Raw genomic sequence first — 20560 nt, forward strand, 5'->3', positions numbered from 1 at the left:
GAGTGGGCAGGAGCAGGGTGAAGAGTGTGCAAACACAGCGGCCAATGGTTGTGTTGTGCCCTTTGCTGGGCGCTGGACGTTCCAGCTGGAGCGTGGGCTGTGACATCACAGTTCCCAGGCTCCATCTGAAGTGGACAGTGGAGACCATGGAACGATGGAGTCCCTGAACGGTTGGGCTTGCAAGGGAGCCTGAAGAACAACATCTTGTTCCCAGCTGAGCAGTCTTCCCCCAGAGCGTGCTGCTCAGAGCCCTGTTGCCAAGGATGGGGCATGCACAGCCTCTGTGCACAGCCTGGGCCAGTGCCCCACCACCCCCAGTGGAAAAGAGCAGCTTCCCTAGATGCAGCTTCAATCAACCTGCTGCAGTTGAAAGCCATCCCCCCTTGTCCTGTCAGCACAGGCCCTGCTGAACACTCTGTCCCCTTCTTTCCTGCGGGACCCTTCCAGTCCTGCAGAGCCACAGTGAGGCCTCCCAGTGTCTCCTCTCTCCAGGCTGAGCATCCCCAGCCCCACTTGCCCAGCAGTCAGTCACATCAGGGCCAGTCAAGGCTGAAGGGTAGCAAATAGCATCAGGAACTGAGAGATGCAAGCTTTAGACCCACGTTTGCCTCTAAATGTACAAAATTAATAAGAGTGGAGAGGAAGATGGTGGGACACTGGTTCTCTTCTAACTGGTGATTTTTTGTTTCTTCTTTTCTGTCATGCTGACCCAGGTTTTTCTGTTGGAAAGGAAGCTTGGCACAATGTCCATTGTCTTCTCCATTTGTGAAACACCAAGCAGCTTCTGGGCAGGCTGATATGCAGAGCAAAACCTGAAAATATACTAGTGATCCTGAGCCTGGGGGATGCAGCTAAACCCAGCCCAAAGGAATTTCTGCAAATTCAAGCCTGCTTTACATTTTCTTGAGTTTGGAAAACTTCACCAGTCATTTCTAAAAAAGCAAACAAAATCCTCAAACCAAATCAGACAAAAACCCATACAAACAAACAAACCCACGCAAACCAGTGCAACAAATAGATCAAAAACCCCAAATAAAACTACAGGGAATGAGGAGTTAGTATTAGTTGTGAGGATAGCACAGCAGGCAAATGGCTGCTTGCCACAGGATCACCATCAAAAGCCACATAGAACAGCTGCTCCAAAATATACCCAAGAGGAGAAAAAGTGATGCATGGCAACTTTGGGGGCAGCTCCACATTCAGGTGAAGGATGAGCACGCAGTGGTACAGATCCAGCATTGCCCACCCTCCAGGCTGCTCTTTGCTCCTGATGAAAGACCCTTGCAGGACTGTGGCCCCTCTCAGTGCAGTGTCAGTCACTGCCAGAGCTCTCAGCTGAGCCACTGGCATTTCCAGAGTGACATCCAGCCGCAATCCTACTGCCTGCTGAGCATCTGTGGAAGATCCTGAGCCTAAATCTTCATGCCTAGGACCACAAAACAGCTCAGGATTTCTCTGAACTGGTTTTCAGGGGGGGTTTCCATATCCCCGTGAGATCTGTTCATCCCTCAGCACGTATGACTTGATGTACAATGATGCATTTGGGTTCCTTCCTTCCTCCTGTGTGCCAGTGAGAAACCATCCCATGGGAATGGAGGATGTTATGTGCAGGGCAATGTATTCCTGGCTTGCCATTTTGCTTCACTGTCACTCAGCTGAGCATGGTCCTTATCTAAGAAGGACTTAGAACTTGCAACAAGTGATCAATTAACCTGCTCCACTCTCCTTAGCATGGCTGTGATGAGTGTTAAGGAAAGCAGCGAGCGCTTGCCAGGATGGGAGCTTGTTCTTTGCCAGGGAGGAGGGAGAAAATCTTGCTTGGAGTAAATAAAGCAACTCTGCATCCCCAGGAAGAGAAGCAATTCAATATGTGAGTGCTGCATGGACTGATTTGCACAAGGATTGTCTACTATGCAGCAATGTTCCCAAGAAACCATGCTTCTCCTGACCTTTATTTTTCTGGGTTTCCACCACATGCTAGAAGAGACTCTCAATGAAATAAAGCAAAACACCCTGTGGGGAGACGTTTTTTCCTTTCTTCAGGCTGCCTCTTTCTTTTGTTCCCTCCAGAGCTCTCACTTCATTTCTGCTGTTGTTTGGAGCACGTGCTTCCCTCTTTCCTGATCCCCTGGGCTTCTTTTGGCTCTGGGTGTCATGGACACTCTTAATTGTGGATTTTTTCCCCTTCATCTACTTGTGACCTCCAGCCCTGGGAACCTGGAGCAAGTGGAAACTACAACTTTGCAAAATGCTGCCTGTGCCTGAAGCAAATACAAGGAGAACTGGGGTGTGAAAAATAAAATTTGTTTATTACAGAAAAACAGCAGCAAAATACAGAAGATATTTACATTGTAAGAATATTTGTGACAACAACAATCGATAGAACATATATACATAAAAACCTACCTAGCAAAACTATGGGAAACGTATTTACAGAAGTCAAAAATTGCCCTAAACTCTATATTCTAAAGAAAAACAACAAACTGTAGAACATATATACAAAAGGGTGGTGTCTCTGTGATGTCCATCGCACCTGGAAGAAAAGCAAATGCCACGGTCACTCCAGTCAGGCACAGAGGGCTCTTGCATGTGCCCCTAGGCTGGCACAGCTGGCCCAGCAGCAGGACTCTGCTAGCAGAACTGAGCCTGGCTGGGTCTGGCATGGAGCTTGTGTGGAGCAAAGCAGGCAGAGGACAGGCTGTGGATGGCCACCAGAATCCCGTGCCCTGGGTACAATGTCCCTGAGCAGGGAGCACCCAGCCCAGCCCCAGCCTGGCAGCAGGAGACCCACTCTGCCTGTCCTGCTGCTGGCATTGCTCTTCATGCCAAGATCATGGCCTCTTCCTCACCTTTTCAATCAATGTCCATGTCCTCAATGGACTCGTCCATATCAACCTCCATCTCTTCTTCTCCTCATCCACATCCACCTCCATCTCCTCCTCTCCAGTGTCTGCTCCCTCCCTCTCCATCTCCTCCTCTCTATCAATCTCAATATCCACCTCCATCTCCTCCTCTCTGTCTGGGACAGCCTGCAGAGGTAGCAAAACCTCAGAGTGGGGTCCCTGTCCCACTCCATGCCCACAGAGCTCCAGCCCACCCAGGCAGGTGGGGAGTGTCCACCTCCATGGAATGGCACCATACCTTCCTCAGGACAAATGGGAGCATCCTGCAGGGCTGGATGACAAAATCCAGGCACTCAGGATCTTTCAGGAGTGATGGGTTATCAGGGGGCAGGTGACAAGCAGAGTGGGCAGGAGCAGGGTGAAGAGTGTGCAAACACAACGGCCAAGGGTTGTGTTGTGCCCTTTGCTGGGCGCTGGACGTTCCAGCTGGAGCGTGGGCTGTGACATCACAGTTCCCAGGCTCCATCTGAAGTGGACAGTGGAGACCATGGAATGATGGAGTCCCTGAACGGTTGGGCTTGCAAGGGAGCCTGAAGAACAACATCTTGTTCCCAGCTGAGCAGTCTTCCCCCAGAGCGTGCTGCTCAGAGCCCTGTTGCCAAGGATGGGGCATGCACAGCCTCTGTGCACAGCCTGGGCCAGTGCCCCACCACCCCCAGTGGAAAAGAGCAGCTTCCCTAGATGCAGCTTCAATCAACCTGCTGCAGTTGAAAGCCATCCCCCCTTGTCCTGTCAGCACAGGCCCTGCTGAACACTCTGTCCCCTTCTTTCCTGCGGGACCCTTCCAGTCCTGCAGAGCCACAGTGAGGCCGCCCAGTGTCTCCTCTCTCCAGGCTGAGCATCCCCAGCCCCACTTGCCCAGCAGTCAGTCACATCAGGGCCAGTCAAGGCTGAAGGGTAGCAAATAGCATCAGGAACTGAGAGATGCAAGCTTTAGACCCACGTTTGCCTCTAAATGTACAAAATTAATAAGAGTGGAGAGGAAGATGGTGGGACACTGGTTCTCTTCTAACTGGTGATTTTTTGTTTCTTCTTTTCTGTCATGCTGACCCAGGTTTTTCTGTTGGAAAGGAAGCTTGGCACAATGTCCATTGTCTTCTCCATTTGTGAAACACCAAGCAGCTTCTGGGCAGGCTGATATGCAGAGCAAAACCTGAAAATATACTAGTGATCCTGAGCCTGGGGGATGCAGCTAAACCCAGCCCAAAGGAATTTCTGCAAATTCAAGCCTGCTTTACATTTTCTTGAGTTTGGAAAACTTCACCAGTCATTTCTAAAAAAGCAAACAAAATCCTCAAACCAAATCAGACAAAAACCCATACAAACAAACCCACGCAAACCAGTGCAACAAATAGATCAAAAACCCCAAATAAAACTACAGGGAATGAGGAGTTAGTATTAGTTGTGAGGATAGCACAGCAGGCAAATGGCTGCTTGCCACAGGATCACCATCAAAAGCCACATAGAACAGCTGCTCCAAAATATACCCAAGAGGAGAAAAAGTGATGCATGGCAACTTTGGGGGCAGCTCCACATTCAGGTGAAGGATGAGCACGCAGTGGTACAGATCCAGCATTGCCCACCCTCCAGGCTGCTCTTTGCTCCTGATGAAAGACCCTTGCAGGACTGTGGCCCCTCTCAGTGCAGTGTCAGTCACTGCCAGAGCTCTCAGCTGAGCCACTGGCATTTCCAGAGTGACATCCAGCCGCAATCCTACTGCCTGCTGAGCATCTGTGGAAGATCCTGAGCCTAAATCTTCATGCCTAGGACCACAAAACAGCTCAGGATTTCTCTGAACTGGTTTTCAGGGGGGGTTTCCATATCCCCGTGAGATCTGTTCATCCCTCAACACGTATGACTTGATGTACAATGATGCATTTGGGTTCCTTCCTTCCTCCTGTGTGCCAGTGAGAAACCATCCCATGGGAATGGAGGATGTTGTGTGCAGGGCAATGTATTCCTGGCTTGCCATTTTGCTTCACTGTCACTCAGCTGAGCATGGTCCTTATCTAAGAAGGACTTAGAACTTGCAACAAGTGATCAATTAACCTGCTCCACTCTCCTTAGCATGGCTGTGATGAGTGTTAAGGAAAGCAGCGAGCGCTTGCCAGGATGGGAGCTTGTTCTTTGCCAGGGAGGAGGGAGAAAATCTTCCTTGGAGTAAATAAAGCAACTCTGCATCCCCAGGAAGAGAAGCAATTCAATATGTGAGTGCTGCATGGACTGATTTGCACAAGGATTGTCTACTATGCAGCAATGTTCCCAAGAAACCATGCTTCTCCTGACCTTTATTTTTCTGGGTTTCCACCACATGCTAGAAGAGACTCTCAATGAAATAAAGCAAAACACCCTGTGGGGAGACGTTTTTTCCTTTCTTCAGGCTGCCTCTTTCTTTTGTTCCCTCCAGAGCTCTCACTTCATTTCTGCTGTTGTTTGGAGCACGTGCTTCCCTCTTTCCTGATCCCCTGGGCTTCTTTTGGCTCTGGGTGTCATGGACACTCTTAATTGTGGATTTTTTCCCCTTCATCTACTTGTGACCTCCAGCCCTGGGAACCTGGAGCAAGTGGAAACTACAACTTTGCAAAATGCTGCCTGTGCCTGAAGCAAATACAAGGAGAACTGGGGTGTGAAAAATAAAATTTGTTTATTACAGAAAAACAGCAGCAAAATACAGAAGATATTTACATTGTAAGAATATTTGTGACAACAACAATCGATAGAACATATATACATAAAAACCTACCTAGCAAAACTATGGGAAACGTATTTACAGAAGTCAAAAATTGCCCTAAACTCTATATTCTAAAGAAAAACAACAAACTGTAGAACATATATACAAAAGGGTGGTGTCTCTGTGATGTCCATCGCACCTGGAAGAAAAGCAAATGCCACGGTCACTCCAGTCAGGCACAGAGGGCTCTTGCATGTGCCCCTAGGCTGGCACAGCTGGCCCAGCAGCAGGACTCTGCTAGCAGAACTGAGCCTGGCTGGGTCTGGCATGGAGCTTGTGTGGAGCAAAGCAGGCAGAGGACAGGCTGTGGATGGCCACCAGAATCCCGTGCCCTGGGTACAATGTCCCTGAGCAGGGAGCACCCAGCCCAGCCCCAGCCTGGCAGCAGGAGACCCACTCTGCCTGTCCTGCTGCTGGCATTGCTCTTCATGCCAAGATCATGGCCTCTTCCTCACCTTTTCAATCAATGTCCATGTCCTCAATGGACTCGTCCATATCAACCTCCATCTCTTCTTCTCCTCATCCACATCCACCTCCATCTCCTCCTCTCCAGTGTCTGCTCCCTCCCTCTCCATCTCCTCCTCTCTATCAATCTCAATATCCACCTCCATCTCCTCCTCTCTGTCTGGGACAGCCTGCAGAGGTAGCAAAACCTCAGAGTGGGGTCCCTGTCCCACTCCATGCCCACAGAGCTCCAGCCCACCCAGGCAGGTGGGGAGTGTCCACCTCCATGGAATGGCACCATACCTTCCTCAGGACAAATGGGAGCATCCTGCAGGGCTGGATGACAAAATCCAGGCACTCAGGATCTTTCAGGAGTGATGGGTTATCAGGGGGCAGGTGACAAGCAGAGTGGGCAGGAGCAGGGTGAAGAGTGTGCAAACACAACGGCCAAGGGTTGTGTTGTGCCCTTTGCTGGGCGCTGGACGTTCCAGCTGGAGCGTGGGCTGTGACATCACAGTTCCCAGGCTCCATCTGAAGTGGACAGTGGAGACCATGGAATGATGGAGTCCCTGAACGGTTGGGCTTGCAAGGGAGCCTGAAGAACAACATCTTGTTCCCAGCTGAGCAGTCTTCCCCCAGAGCGTGCTGCTCAGAGCCCTGTTGCCAAGGATGGGGCATGCACAGCCTCTGTGCACAGCCTGGGCCAGTGCCCCACCACCCCCAGTGGAAAAGAGCAGCTTCCCTAGATGCAGCTTCAATCAACCTGCTGCAGTTGAAAGCCATCCCCCCTTGTCCTGTCAGCACAGGCCCTGCTGAACACTCTGTCCCCTTCTTTCCTGCGGGACCCTTCCAGTCCTGCAGAGCCACAGTGAGGCCGCCCAGTGTCTCCTCTCTCCAGGCTGAGCATCCCCAGCCCCACTTGCCCAGCAGTCAGTCACATCAGGGCCAGTCAAGGCTGAAGGGTAGCAAATAGCATCAGGAACTGAGAGATGCAAGCTTTAGACCCACGTTTGCCTCTAAATGTACAAAATTAATAAGAGTGGAGAGGAAGATGGTGGGACACTGGTTCTCTTCTAACTGGTGATTTTTTGTTTCTTCTTTTCTGTCATGCTGACCCAGGTTTTTCTGTTGGAAAGGAAGCTTGGCACAATGTCCATTGTCTTCTCCATTTGTGAAACACCAAGCAGCTTCTGGGCAGGCTGATATGCAGAGCAAAACCTGAAAATATACTAGTGATCCTGAGCCTGGGGGATGCAGCTAAACCCAGCCCAAAGGAATTTCTGCAAATTCAAGCCTGCTTTACATTTTCTTGAGTTTGGAAAACTTCACCAGTCATTTCTAAAAAAGCAAACAAAATCCTCAAACCAAATCAGACAAAAACCCATACAAACAAACAAACCCACGCAAACCAGTCCAACAAATAGATCAAAAACCCCAAATAAAACTACAGGGAATGAGGAGTTAGTATTAGTTGTGAGGATAGCACAGCAGGCAAATGGCTGCTTGCCACAGGATCACCATCAAAAGCCACATAGAACAGCTGCTCCAAAATATACCCAAGAGGAGAAAAAGTGATGCATGGCAACTTTGGGGGCAGCTCCACATTCAGGTGAAGGATGAGCACGCAGTGGTACAGATCCAGCATTGCCCACCCTCCAGGCTGCTCTTTGCTCCTGATGAAAGACCCTTGCAGGACTGTGGCCCCTCTCAGTGCAGTGTCAGTCACTGCCAGAGCTCTCAGCTGAGCCACTGGCATTTCCAGAGTGACATCCAGCCGCAATCCTACTGCCTGCTGAGCATCTGTGGAAGATCCTGAGCCTAAATCTTCATGCCTAGGACCACAAAACAGCTCAGGATTTCTCTGAACTGGTTTTCAGGGGGGGTTTCCATATCCCCGTGAGATCTGTTCATCCCTCAGCACGTATGACTTGATGTACAATGATGCATTTGGGTTCCTTCCTTCCTCCTGTGTGCCAGTGAGAAACCATCCCATGGGAATGGAGGATGTTGTGTGCAGGGCAATGTATTCCTGGCTTGCCATTTTGCTTCACTGTCACTCAGCTGAGCATGGTCCTTATCTAAGAAGGACTTAGAACTTGCAACAAGTGATCAATTAACCTGCTCCACTCTCCTTAGCATGGCTGTGATGAGTGTTAAGGAAAGCAGCGAGCGCTTGCCAGGATGGGAGCTTGTTCTTTGCCAGGGAGGAGGGAGAAAATCTTGCTTGGAGTAAATAAAGCAACTCTGCATCCCCAGGAAGAGAAGCAATTCAATATGTGAGTGCTGCATGGACTGATTTGCACAAGGATTGTCTACTATGCAGCAATGTTCCCAAGAAACCATGCTTCTCCTGACCTTTATTTTTCTGGGTTTCCACCACATGCTAGAAGAGACTCTCAATGAAATAAAGCAAAACACCCTGTGGGGAGACGTTTTTTCCTTTCTTCAGGCTGCCTCTTTCTTTTGTTCCCTCCAGAGCTCTCACTTCATTTCTGCTGTTGTTTGGAGCACGTGCTTCCCTCTTTCCTGATCCCCTGGGCTTCTTTTGGCTCTGGGTGTCATGGACACTCTTAATTGTGGATTTTTTCCCCTTCATCTACTTGTGACCTCCAGCCCTGGGAACCTGGAGCAAGTGGAAACTACAACTTTGCAAAATGCTGCCTGTGCCTGAAGCAAATACAAGGAGAACTGGGGTGTGAAAAATAAAATTTGTTTATTACAGAAAAACAGCAGCAAAAATACAGAAGATATTTACATTGTAAGAATATTTGTGACAACAACAATCGATAGAACATATAAACATAAAAACCTACCTAGCAAAACTATGGGAAACGTATTTACAGAAGTCAAAAATTGCCCTAAACTCTATATTCTAAAGGAAAACAACAAACTGCAGAACATATATACAAAAGGGTGGTGTCTCTGTGGTGTCCGTCGCACCTGGAAGAAAAGCAAATGCCACGGTCACTCCAGTCAGGCACAGAGGGCTCTTGCATGTGCCCCTAGGCTGGCACAGCTGGCCCAGCAGCAGGACTCTGCTAGCAGAACTGAGCCTGGCTGGGTCTGGCATGGAGCATGTGTGTGCAAGCAGGCAGAGGACAGGCTGTGGATGGCCACCAGAATCCCGTGCCCTGGGTACAATGTCCCTGAGCAGGGAGCACCCAGCCCAGCCCCAGCCTGGCAGCAGGAGACCCACTCTGCCTGTCCTGCTGCTGGCATTGCTCTTCATGCCAAGATCATGGCCTCTTCCTCACCTTCTTAATCAATGTCCATGTCCTCAATGGACTCTTCCACATCCACCTCCATCTCTTCTTCCACCTCCACATCCACCTCCATCTCCTCCTCTCTATCAATCTCAATATCCACCTCCATCTCCTCCTCTCTGTCTGGGACAGCCTGCAGAGGTAGCAAAACCTCAGAGTGGGGTCCCTGTCCCACTCCATCCCCACAGAGCTCCAGCCCACCCAGGCAGGTGGGGAGTGTCCACCTCCATGGAATGGCACCAGACCTTCCTCAGGACAAATGGGAACATCCTGCAGGGCTGGATGACAAAATCCAGGCACTCAGGATCTTTCAGGAGTGATGGGGTTATCAGGGGGCAGGTGACAAGCAGAGTGGGCAGGAGCAGGGTGAAGAGTGTGCAAACACAACCGCCAATGGTTGTGTTGTGCCCTTTGCTGGGCGCTGGACGTTCCAGCTGGAGCGTGGGCTGTGACATCACAGTTCCCAGGCTCCATCTGAAGTGGACAGTGGAGACCATGGAACGATGGAGTCCCTGAACGGTTGGGCTTGCAAGGGAGCCTGAAGAACAACATCTTGTTCCCAGCTGAGCAGTCTTCCCCCAGAGCGTGCTGCTCAGAGCCCTGTTGCCAAGGATGGGGCATGCACAGCCTCTGTGCACAGCCTGGGCCAGTGCCCCACCACCCCCAGTGGAAAAGAGCAGCTTCCCTAGATGCAGCTTCAATCAACCTGCTGCAGTTGAAAGCCATCCCCCCTTGTCCTGTCAGCACAGGCCCTGCTGAACACTCTGTCCCCTTCTTTCCTGCGGGACCCTTCCAGTCCTGCAGAGCCACAGTGAGGCCTCCCAGTGTCTCCTCTCTCCAGGCTGAGCATCCCCAGCCCCACTTGCCCAGCAGTCAGTCACATCAGGGCCAGTCAAGGCTGAAGGGTAGCAAATAGCATCAGGAACTGAGAGATGCAAGCTTTAGACCCACGTTTGCCTCTAAATGTACAAAATTAATAAGAGTGGAGAGGAAGATGGTGGGACACTGGTTCTCTTCTAACTGGTGATTTTTTGTTTCTTCTTTTCTGTCATGCTGACCCAGGTTTTTCTGTTGGAAAGGAAGCTTGGCACAATGTCCATTGTCTTCTCCATTTGTGAAACACCAAGCAGCTTCTGGGCAGGCTGATATGCAGAGCAAAACCTGAAAATATACTAGTGATCCTGAGCCTGGGGGATGCAGCTAAACCCAGCCCAAAGGAATTTCTGCAAATTCAAGCCTGCTTTACATTTTCTTGAGTTTGGAAAACTTCACCAGTCATTTCTAAAAAAGCAAACAAAATCCTCAAACCAAATCAGACAAAAACCCATACAAACAAACAAACCCACGCAAACCAGTGCAACAAATAGATCAAAAACCCCAAATAAAACTACAGGGAATGAGGAGTTAGTATTAGTTGTGAGGATAGCACAGCAGGCAAATGGCTGCTTGCCACAGGATCACCATCAAAAGCCACATAGAACAGCTGCTCCAAAATATACCCAAGAGGAGAAAAAGTGATGCATGGCAACTTTGGGGGCAGCTCCACATTCAGGTGAAGGATGAGCACGCAGTGGTACAGATCCAGCATTGCCCACCCTCCAGGCTGCTCTTTGCTCCTGATGAAAGACCCTTGCAGGACTGTGGCCCCTCTCAGTGCAGTGTCAGTCACTGCCAGAGCTCTCAGCTGAGCCACTGGCATTTCCAGAGTGACATCCAGCCGCAATCCTACTGCCTGCTGAGCATCTGTGGAAGATCCTGAGCCTAAATCTTCATGCCTAGGACCACAAAACAGCTCAGGATTTCTCTGAACTGGTTTTCAGGGGGGGTTTCCATATCCCCGTGAGATCTGTTCATCCCTCAGCACGTATGACTTGATGTACAATGATGCATTTGGGTTCCTTCCTTCCTCCTGTGTGCCAGTGAGAAACCATCCCATGGGAATGGAGGATGTTGTGTGCAGGGCAATGTATTCCTGGCTTGCCATTTTGCTTCACTGTCACTCAGCTGAGCATGGTCCTTATCTAAGAAGGACTTAGAACTTGCAACAAGTGATCAATTAACCTGCTCCACTCTCCTTAGCATGGCTGTGATGAGTGTTAAGGAAAGCAGCGAGCGCTTGCCAGGATGGGAGCTTGTTCTTTGCCAGGGAGGAGGGAGAAAATCTTGCTTGGAGTAAATAAAGCAACTCTGCATCCCCAGGAAGAGAAGCAATTCAATATGTGAGTGCTGCATGGACTGATTTGCACAAGGATTGTCTACTATGCAGCAATGTTCCCAAGAAACCATGCTTCTCCTGACCTTTATTTTTCTGGGTTTCCACCACATGCTAGAAGAGACTCTCAATGAAATAAAGCAAAACACCCTGTGGGGAGACGTTTTTTCCTTTCTTCAGGCTGCCTCTTTCTTTTGTTCCCTCCAGAGCTCTCACTTCATTTCTGCTGTTGTTTGGAGCACGTGCTTCCCTCTTTCCTGATCCCCTGGGCTTCTTTTGGCTCTGGGTGTCATGGACACTCTTAATTGTGGATTTTTTCCCCTTCATCTACTTGTGACCTCCAGCCCTGGGAACCTGGAGCAAGTGGAAACTACAACTTTGCAAAATGCTGCCTGTGCCTGAAGCAAATACAAGGAGAACTGGGGTGTGAAAAATAAAATTTGTTTATTACAGAAAAACAGCAGCAAAATACAGAAGATATTTACATTGTAAGAATATTTGTGACAACAACAATCGATAGAACATATATACATAAAAACCTACCTAGCAAAACTATGGGAAACGTATTTACAGAAGTCAAAAATTGCCCTAAACTCTATATTCTAAAGAAAAACAACAAACTGTAGAACATATATACAAAAGGGTGGTGTCTCTGTGATGTCCATCGCACCTGGAAGAAAAGCAAATGCCACGGTCACTCCAGTCAGGCACAGAGGGCTCTTGCATGTGCCCCTAGGCTGGCACAGCTGGCCCAGCAGCAGGACTCTGCTAGCAGAACTGAGCCTGGCTGGGTCTGGCATGGAGCTTGTGTGGAGCAAAGCAGGCAGAGGACAGGCTGTGGATGGCCACCAGAATCCCGTGCCCTGGGTACAATGTCCCTGAGCAGGGAGCACCCAGCCCAGCCCCAGCCTGGCAGCAGGAGACCCACTCTGCCTGTCCTGCTGCTGGCATTGCTCTTCATGCCAAGATCATGGCCTCTTCCTCACCTTTTCAATCAATGTCCATGTCCTCAATGGACTCGTCCATATCAACCTCCATCTCTTCTTCTCCTCATCCACATCCACCTCCATCTCCTCCTCTCCAGTGTCTGCTCCCTCCCTCTCCATCTCCTCCTCTCTATCAATCTCAATATCCACCTCCATCTCCTCCTCTCTGTCTGGGACAGCCTGCAGAGGTAGCAAAACCTCAGAGTGGGGTCCCTGTCCCACTCCATGCCCACAGAGCTCCAGCCCACCCAGGCAGGTGGGGAGTGTCCACCTCCATGGAATGGCACCAGACCTTCCTCAGGACAAATGGGAGCATCCTGCAGGGCTGGATGACAAAATCCAGGCACTCAGGATCTTTCAGGAGTGATGGGTTATCAGGGGGCAGGTGACAAGCAGAGTGGGCAGGAGCAGGGTGAAGAGTGTGCAAACACAACGGCCAAGGGTTGTGTTGTGCCCTTTGCTGGGCGCTGGACGTTCCAGCTGGAGCGTGGGCTGTGACATCACAGTTCCCAGGCTCCATCTGAAGTGGACAGTGGAGACCATGGAATGATGGAGTCCCTGAACGGTTGGGCTTGCAAGGGAGCCTGAAGAACAACATCTTGTTCCCAGCTGAGCAGTCTTCCCCCAGAGCGTGCTGCTCAGAGCCCTGTTGCCAAGGATGGGGCATGCACAGCCTCTGTGCACAGCCTGGGCCAGTGCCCCACCACCCCCAGTGGAAAAGAGCAGCTTCCCTAGATGCAGCTTCAATCAACCTGCTGCAGTTGAAAGCCATCCCCCCTTGTCCTGTCAGCACAGGCCCTGCTGAACACTCTGTCCCCTTCTTTCCTGCGGGACCCTTCCAGTCCTGCAGAGCCACAGTGAGGCCGCCCAGTGTCTCCTCTCTCCAGGCTGAGCATCCCCAGCCCCACTTGCCCAGCAGTCAGTCACATCAGGGCCAGTCAAGGCTGAAGGGTAGCAAATAGCATCAGGAACTGAGAGATGCAAGCTTTAGACCCACGTTTGCCTCTAAATGTACAAAATTAATAAGAGTGGAGAGGAAGATGGTGGGACACTGGTTCTCTTCTAACTGGTGATTTTTTGTTTCTTCTTTTCTGTCATGCTGACCCAGGTTTTTCTGTTGGAAAGGAAGCTTGGCACAATGTCCATTGTCTTCTCCATTTGTGAAACACCAAGCAGCTTCTGGGCAGGCTGATATGCAGAGCAAAACCTGAAAATATACTAGTGATCCTGAGCCTGGGGGATGCAGCTAAACCCAGCCCAAAGGAATTTCTGCAAATTCAAGCCTGCTTTACATTTTCTTGAGTTTGGAAAACTTCACCAGTCATTTCTAAAAAAGCAAACAAAATCCTCAAACCAAATCAGACAAAAACCCATACAAACAAACAAACCCACGCAAACCAGTCCAACAAATAGATCAAAAACCCCAAATAAAACTACAGGGAATGAGGAGTTAGTATTAGTTGTGAGGATAGCACAGCAGGCAAATGGCTGCTTGCCACAGGATCACCATCAAAAGCCACATAGAACAGCTGCTCCAAAATATACCCAAGAGGAGAAAAAGTGATGCATGGCAACTTTGGGGGCAGCTCCACATTCAGGTGAAGGATGAGCACGCAGTGGTACAGATCCAGCATTGCCCACCCTCCAGGCTGCTCTTTGCTCCTGATGAAAGACCCTTGCAGGACTGTGGCCCCTCTCAGTGCAGTGTCAGTCACTGCCAGAGCTCTCAGCTGAGCCACTGGCATTTCCAGAGTGACATCCAGCCGCAATCCTACTGCCTGCTGAGCATCTGTGGAAGATCCTGAGCCTAAATCTTCATGCCTAGGACCACAAAACAGCTCAGGATTTCTCTGAACTGGTTTTCAGGGGGGGTTTCCATATCCCCGTGAGATCTGTTCATCCCTCAGCACGTATGACTTGATGTACAATGATGCATTTGGGTTCCTTCCTTCCTCCTGTGTGCCAGTGAGAAACCATCCCATGGGAATGGAGGATGTTGTGTGCAGGGCAATGTATTCCTGGCTTGCCATTTTGCTTCACTGTCACTCAGCTGAGCATGGTCCTTATCTAAGAAGGACTTAGAACTTGCAACAAGTGATCAATTAACCTGCTCCACTCTCCTTAGCATGGCTGTGATGAGTGTTAAGGAAAGCAGCGAGCGCTTGCCAGGATGGGAGCTTGTTCTTTGCCAGGGAGGAGGGAGAAAATCTTGCTTGGAGTAAATAAAGCAACTCTGCATCCCCAGGAAGAGAAGCAATTCAATATGTGAGTGCTGCATGGACTGATTTGCACAAGGATTGTCTACTATGCAGCAATGTTCCCAAGAAACCATGCTTCTCCTGACCTTTATTTTTCTGGGTTTCCACCACATGCTAGAAGAGACTCTCAATGAAATAAAGCAAAACACCCTGTGGGGAGACGTTTTTTCCTTTCTTCAGGCTGCCTCTTTCTTTTGTTCCCTCCAGAGCTCTCACTTCATTTCTGCTGTTGTTTGGAGCACGTGCTTCCCTCTTTCCTGATCCCCTGGGCTTCTTTTGGCTCTGGGTGTCATGGACACTCTTAATTGTGGATTTTTTCCCCTTCATCTACTTGTGACCTCCAGCCCTGGGAACCTGGAGCAAGTGGAAACTACAACTTTGCAAAATGCTGCCTGTGCCTGAAGCAAATACAAGGAGAACTGGGGTGTGAAAAATAAAATTTGTTTATTACAGAAAAACAGCAGCAAAATACAGAAGATATTTACATTGTAAGAATATTTGTGACAACAACAATCGATAGAACATATATACATAAAAACCTACCTAGCAAAACTATGGGAAACGTATTTACAGAAGTCAAAAATTGCCCTAAACTCTATATTCTAAAGAAAAACAACAAACTGTAGAACATATATACAAAAGGGTGGTGTCTCTGTGATGTCCATCGCACCTGGAAGAAAAGCAAATGCCACGGTCACTCCAGTCAGGCACAGAGGGCTCTTGCATGTGCCCCTAGGCTGGCACAGCTGGCCCAGCAGCAGGACTCTGCTAGCAGAACTGAGCCTGGCTGGGTCTGGCATGGAGCTTGTGTGGAGCAAAGCAGGCAGAGGACAGGCTGTGGATGGCCACCAGAATCCCGTGCCCTGGGTACAATGTCCCTGAGCAGGGAGCACCCAGCCCAGCCCCAGCCTGGCAGCAGGAGACCCACTCTGCCTGTCCTGCTGCTGGCATTGCTCTTCATGCCAAGATCATGGCCTCTTCCTCACCTTTTCAATCAATGTCCATGTCCTCAATGGACTCGTCCATATCAACCTCCATCTCTTCTTCTCCTCATCCACATCCACCTCCATCTCCTCCTCTCCAGTGTCTGCTCCCTCCCTCTCCATCTCCTCCTCTCTATCAATCTCAATATCCACCTCCATCTCCTCCTCTCTGTCTGGGACAGCCTGCAGAGGTAGCAAAACCTCAGAGTGGGGTCCCTGTCCCACTCCATCCCCACAGAGCTCCAGCCCACCCAGGCAGGTGGGGAGTGTCCACCTCCATGGAATGGCACCATACCTTCCTCAGGACAAATGGGAGCATCCTGCAGGGCTGGATGACAAAATCCAGGCACTCAGGATCTTTCAGGAGTGATGGGTTATCAGGGGGCAGGTGACAAGCAGAGTGGGCAGGAGCAGGGTGAAGAGTGTGCAAACACAACGGCCAAGGGTTGTGTTGTGCCCTTTGCTGGGCGCTGGACGTTCCAGCTGGAGCGTGGGCTGTGACATCACAGTTCCCAGGCTCCATCTGAAGTGGACAGTGGAGACCATGGAATGATGGAGTCCCTGAACGGTTGGGCTTGCAAGGGAGCCTGAAGAACAACATCTTGTTCCCAGCTGAGCAGTCTTCCCCCAGAGCGTGCTGCTCAGAGCCCTGTTGCCAAGGATGGGGCATGCACAGCCTCTGTGCACAGCCTGGGCCAGTGCCCCACCACCCCCAGTGGAAAAGAGCAGCTTCCCTAGATGCAGCTTCAATCAACCTGCTGCAGTTGAAAGCCATCCCCCCTTGTCCTGTCAGCACAGGCCCTGCTGAACACTCTGTCCCCTTCTTTCCTGCGGGACCCTTCCAGTCCTGCAGAGCCACAGTGAGGCCGCCCAGTGTCTCCTCTCTCCAGGCTGAGCATCCCCAGCCCCACTTGCCCAGCAGTCAGTCACATCAGGGCCAGTCAAGGCTGAAGGGTAGCAAATAGCATCAGGAACTGAGAGATGCAAGCTTTAGACCCACGTTTGCCTCTAAATGTACAAAATTAATAAGAGTGGAGAGGAAGATGGTGGGACACTGGTTCTCTTCTAACTGGTGATTTTTTGTTTCTTCTTTTCTGTCATGCTGACCCAGGTTTTTCTGTTGGAAAGGAAGCTTGGCACAATGTCCATTGTCTTCTCCATTTGTGAAACACCAAGCAGCTTCTGGGCAGGCTGATATGCAGAGCAAAACCTGAAAATATACTAGTGATCCTGAGCCTGGGGGATGCAGCTAAACCCAGCCCAAAGGAATTTCTGCAAATTCAAGCCTGCTTTACATTTTCTTGAGTTTGGAAAACTTCACCAGTCATTTCTAAAAAAGCAAACAAAATCCTCAAACCAAATCAGACAAAAACCCATACAAACAAACAAACCCACGCAAACCAGTGCAACAAATAGATCAAAAACCCCAAATAAAACTACAGGGAATGAGGAGTTAGTATTAGTTGTGAGGATAGCACAGCAGGCAAATGGCTGCTTGCCACAGGATCACCATCAAAAGCCACATAGAACAGCTGCTCCAAAATATACCCAAGAGGAGAAAAAGTGATGCATGGCAACTTTGGGGGCAGCTCCACATTCAGGTGAAGGATGAGCACGCAGTGGTACAGATCCAGCATTGCCCACCCTCCAGGCTGCTCTTTGCTCCTGATGAAAGACCCTTGCAGGACTGTGGCCCCTCTCAGTGCAGTGTCAGTCACTGCCAGAGCTCTCAGCTGAGCCACTGGCATTTCCAGAGTGACATCCAGCCGCAATCCTACTGCCTGCTGAGCATCTGTGGAAGATCCTGAGCCTAAATCTTCATGCCTAGGACCACAAAACAGCTCAGGATTTCTCTGAACTGGTTTTCAGGGGGGGTTTCCATATCCCCGTGAGATCTGTTCATCCCTCAGCACGTATGACTTGATGTACAATGATGCATTTGGGTTCCTTCCTTCCTCCTGTGTGCCAGTGAGAAACCATCCCATGGGAATGGAGGATGTTGTGTGCAGGGCAATGTATTCCTGGCTTGCCATTTTGCTTCACTGTCACTCAGCTGAGCATGGTCCTTATCTAAGAAGGACTTAGAACTTGCAACAAGTGATCAATTAACCTGCTCCACTCTCCTTAGCATGGCTGTGATGAGTGTTAAGGAAAGCAGCGAGCGCTTGCCAGGATGGGAGCTTGTTCTTTGCCAGGGAGGAGGGAGAAAATCTTGCTTGGAGTAAATAAAGCAACTCTGCATCCCCAGGAAGAGAAGCAATTCAATATGTGAGTGCTGCATGGACTGATTTGCACAAGGATTGTCTACTATGCAGCAATGTTCCCAAGAAACCATGCTTCTCCTGACCTTTATTTTTCTGGGTTTCCACCACATGCTAGAAGAGACTCTCAATGAAATAAAGCAAAACACCCTGTGGGGAGACGTTTTTTCCTTTCTTCAGGCTGCCTCTTTCTTTTGTTCCCTCCAGAGCTCTCACTTCATTTCTGCTGTTGTTTGGAGCACGTGCTTCCCTCTTTCCTGATCCCCTGGGCTTCTTTTGGCTCTGGGTGTCATGGACACTCTTAATTGTGGATTTTTTCCCCTTCATCTACTTGTGACCTCCAGCCCTGGGAACCTGGAGCAAGTGGAAACTACAACTTTGCAAAATGCTGCCTGTGCCTGAAGCAAATACAAGGAGAACTGGGGTGTGAAAAATAAAATTTGTTTATTACAGAAAAACAGCAGCAAAAATACAGAAGATATTTACATTGTAAGAATATTTGTGACAACAACAATCGATAGAACATATAAACAGAAAAACCTACCTAGCAAAACTATGGGAAACGTATTTACAGAAGTCAAAAATTGCCCTAAACTCTATATTCTAAAGGAAAACAACAAACTGCAGAACATATATACAAAAGGGTGGTGTCTCTGTGGTGTCCGTCGCACCTGGAAGAAAAGCAAATGCCACGGTCACTCCAGTCAGGCACAGAGGGCTCTTGCATGTGCCCCTAGGCTGGCACAGCTGGCCCAGCAGCAGGACTCTGCTAGCAGAACTGAGCCTGGCTGGGTCTGGCATGGAGCTTGTGTGGAGCAAAGCAGGCAGAGGACAGGCTGTGGATGGCCACCAGAATCCCGTGCCCTGGGTACAATGTCCCTGAGCAGGGAGCACCCAGCCCAGCCCCAGCCTGGCAGCAGGAGACCCACTCTGCCTGTCCTGCTGCTGGCATTGCTCTTCATGCCAAGATCATGGCCTCTTCCTCACCTTCTTAATCAATGTCCATGTCCTCAATGGACTCTTCCACATCCACCTCCATCTCTTCTTCCACCTCCACATCCACCTCCATCTCCTCCTCTCTATCAATCTCAATATCCACCTCCATCTCCTCCTCTCTGTCTGGGACAGCCTGCAGAGGTAGCAAAACCTCAGAGTGGGGTCCCTGTCCCACTCCATCCCCACAGAGCTCCAGCCCACCCAGGCAGGTGGGGAGTGTCCACCTCCATGGAATGGCACCATACCTTCCTCAGGACAAATGGGAACATCCTGCAGGGCTGGATGACAAAATCCAGGCACTCAGGATCTTTCAGGAGTGATGGGGTTATCAGGGGGCAGGTGACAAGCAGAGTGGGCAGGAGCAGGGTGAAGAGTGTGCAAACACAACCGCCAATGGTTGTGTTGTGCCCTTTGCTGGGCGCTGGACGTTCCAGCTGGAGCGTGGGCTGTGACATCACAGTTCCCAGGCTCCATCTGAAGTGGACAGTGGAGACCATGGAATGATGGAGTCCCTGAACGGTTGGGCTTGCAAGGGAGCCTGAAGAACAACATCTTGTTCCCAGCTGAGCAGTCTTCCCCCAGAGCGTGCTGCTCAGAGCCCTGTTGCCAAGGATGGGGCATGCACAGCCTCTGTGCACAGCCTGGGCCAGTGCCCCACCACCCCCAGTGGAAAAGAGCAGCTTCCCTAGATGCAGCTTCAATCAACCTGCTGCAGTTGAAAGCCATCCCCCCTTGTCCTGTCAGCACAGGCCCTGCTGAACACTCTGTCCCCTTCTTTCCTGCGGGACCCTTCCAGTCCTGCAGAGCCACAGTGAGGCCTCCCAGTGTCTCCTCTCTCCAGGCTGAGCATCCCCAGCCCCACTTGCCCAGCAGTCAGTCACATCAGGGCCAGTCAAGGCTGAAGGGTAGCAAATAGCATCAGGAACTGAGAGATGCAAGCTTTAGACCCACGTTTGCCTCTAAATGTACAAAATTAATAAGAGTGGAGAGGAAGATGGTGGGACACTGGTTCTCTTCTAACTGGTGATTTTTTGTTTCTTCTTTTCTGTCATGCTGACCCAGGTTTTTCTGTTGGAAAGGAAGCTTGGCACAATGTCCATTGTCTTCTCCATTTGTGAAACACCAAGCAGCTTCTGGGCAGGCTGATATGCAGAGCAAAACCTGAAAATATACTAGTGATCCTGAGCCTGGGGGATGCAGCTAAACCCAGCCCAAAGGAATTTCTGCAAATTCAAGCCTGCTTTACATTTTCTTGAGTTTGGAAAACTTCACCAGTCATTTCTAAAAAAGCAAACAAAATCCTCAAACCAAATCAGACAAAAACCCATACAAACAAACAAACCCACACAAACCAGTCCAAAAATAGATCAAAAACCCCAAATAAAACTACAGGGAATGAGGAGTTAGTATTAGTTGTGAGGATAGCACAGCAGGCAAATGGCTGCTTGCCACAGGATCACCATCAAAAGCCACATAGAACAGCTGCTCCAAAATATACCCAAGAGGAGAAAAAGAAAAAGTGA

General features: G+C 49.9%; 1 protein-coding gene and 6 long non-coding RNA genes across 7 annotated transcripts in view; all 7 read right to left on the reverse strand.

Annotated features, from left to right (window-relative positions):
- Positions 1-20560, reverse strand: part of LOC135292633 (zinc finger protein 883-like) — a 118591-nt gene that overhangs the window by 54020 nt on the left and 44011 nt on the right. The window lies entirely within an intron of this gene.
- On the reverse strand, positions 2289-3288 carry LOC135292649 (uncharacterized). The gene is made up of 3 exons (XR_010354870.1): positions 3142-3288; positions 2850-3029; positions 2289-2533 (listed from the first exon to the last, which is right to left on the reverse strand). It is a non-coding gene; the product is annotated as an uncharacterized LOC135292649 (long non-coding RNA).
- Positions 5529-6528, reverse strand: LOC135292647 (uncharacterized). Its single transcript, XR_010354868.1, has 3 exons — positions 6382-6528; positions 6090-6269; positions 5529-5773 (listed from the first exon to the last, which is right to left on the reverse strand). It is a non-coding gene; the product is annotated as an uncharacterized LOC135292647 (long non-coding RNA).
- LOC135292654 (uncharacterized) lies at positions 8889-9728 on the reverse strand. Its single transcript, XR_010354874.1, has 3 exons — positions 9587-9728; positions 9333-9474; positions 8889-9018 (listed from the first exon to the last, which is right to left on the reverse strand). It is a non-coding gene; the product is annotated as an uncharacterized LOC135292654 (long non-coding RNA).
- Positions 11979-12978, reverse strand: LOC135292648 (uncharacterized). The gene is made up of 3 exons (XR_010354869.1): positions 12832-12978; positions 12540-12719; positions 11979-12223 (listed from the first exon to the last, which is right to left on the reverse strand). It is a non-coding gene; the product is annotated as an uncharacterized LOC135292648 (long non-coding RNA).
- On the reverse strand, positions 15223-16222 carry LOC135292650 (uncharacterized). Its single transcript, XR_010354871.1, has 3 exons — positions 16076-16222; positions 15784-15963; positions 15223-15467 (listed from the first exon to the last, which is right to left on the reverse strand). It is a non-coding gene; the product is annotated as an uncharacterized LOC135292650 (long non-coding RNA).
- LOC135292655 (uncharacterized) lies at positions 18467-19423 on the reverse strand. The gene is made up of 3 exons (XR_010354875.1): positions 19283-19423; positions 19029-19170; positions 18467-18712 (listed from the first exon to the last, which is right to left on the reverse strand). It is a non-coding gene; the product is annotated as an uncharacterized LOC135292655 (long non-coding RNA).

Source organism: Passer domesticus, unplaced genomic scaffold (assembly GCF_036417665.1).
Source record: "Passer domesticus isolate bPasDom1 unplaced genomic scaffold, bPasDom1.hap1 HAP1_SCAFFOLD_44, whole genome shotgun sequence".
NCBI classification, from domain to species: domain Eukaryota; kingdom Metazoa; phylum Chordata; class Aves; order Passeriformes; family Passeridae; genus Passer; species Passer domesticus.